We start from the raw sequence: 1,560 nt of genomic DNA, 5'->3' as shown, positions 1-1,560 counted from the left end.
GGTCCTATTTCCTTATCTGTCCTGCTACTCTCTGACACTTGACTGATGTATTTAATTCATTTTCATTCAGTGTAAATATTATTATTTCTCTTTTTATAAATCATTTTATTGGGGACTCTTACAGCTCTTATAACAATCCATACTTCAATTGTATGAAGCACATTTGTACATATGTTGCCATCATCATTTTCTTTTTTTATTTCCTTTTTAAAAAAATCATTTTATTGGGGGCTCATACAACTCTTATCACAATCCATACATCCATCCATTCTGTCAAGCACTTCTGTTCATGTGTTGTCATCATCACTCTCAAAACATTTACTTTCTACTTGTGCCCTTGGTATCAACTCCTTTTTTCCTCCTCCCTCTCCTACCCTCCCACCCTCGTGAACTCTTGATAAAGTATAAATTATTATTATAAATTATATCATATCGTACACCATCCGCTGTCTCCCTTTACCCATGTTTCTGTTCTTTGTTCCCCTGGGTTGGGTGTGGGAAGGTTAATACGTCGATCCTTGCGATTGGTTACCCTTCCTTCCCCTCCTCCCCCTACGCCTTATGGTATCGCTAATCCCATTATTGTTCCTGAGGGGTGTATCTGTCCTGGATATTGTGTGTCAACAGCTCTTATCAGTACCAGTGTAAATGCTCCAGTCTAGCTGGATTTGTAAGGTAGAACTGGGGTCACGGTAGTGGGGGAGGAAGCAGCAAAGAACTAGAGGAATATTGTGTGCTTCATCACCCTAACTGGCTCTTCCCTTCCTTGTGACCCTTCTGTGAGGTGATGTCCAATTGTCTACAAATGGGCTTTGGGTTTTCAGTCCAACACCCCTCATTTGCATTGACATGATTATTTGTTTTGGGTCTTCTGATGGTTGGATATCTGATCCCATGGACACCTCATGATCACACAGGCTGGTGTGCTTCTTCCATGTGGGCTTATTTGCTTCCCTGCTAGATGGCTGCTTATTTAACTTCAAGCCTTTAAGACCCCAGACACTATATCTTCTAGTAATCAAGCACCATCAGCTTTCTTCACCACATTTGCTTATGCACCCATTTTGACTTCAGCAATTGGGTTACAAAGGTGAGCATCACAGAATGCGTACTATCAGAACAAAGTGTTCTTGTGTTGAGGGAGGACTTGAGCAGAGGCCCAATGTCCATCTGCTCCATGGTACTTAGCACTTAAATATATGTACATCGACCTCTATCCCTATCCTTATATATAAAATTTTTACATGTATACATGCCTATATTTATACCTCTATAAATGTCTTTTTCCCCCTAGTTATTTCCTCTATTTCCTTTTACTTTCCTCCTGTCCCACTATCATGTTCAACCTTCATTCAGCTCTCAGTAATTCCCCTCGGCTACACTGCACTTGATCCAGCCCCACCAGGGACCAGACATCAATCTGGTATGCCAAGTCTTGAGGGCAATATATCAGCATAAAACTGTGAACTAATTGGGATCATGATAGTACGGGGAGGAAGCATTTAAGAACTAGAGGAAAATTGTATATTTCATCATTGCTACCCTGCAACCTGACTGGCT

This window comes from Echinops telfairi, unplaced genomic scaffold (assembly GCF_000313985.2).
Source record: "Echinops telfairi isolate 266 unplaced genomic scaffold, ASM31398v2 ScPeMD7_7465;HRSCAF=8503, whole genome shotgun sequence".
In the NCBI taxonomy this organism is placed as follows: Eukaryota; Metazoa; Chordata; class Mammalia; order Afrosoricida; family Tenrecidae; genus Echinops; species Echinops telfairi.
Note: the sequence above shows the minus strand (reverse complement) of the source record.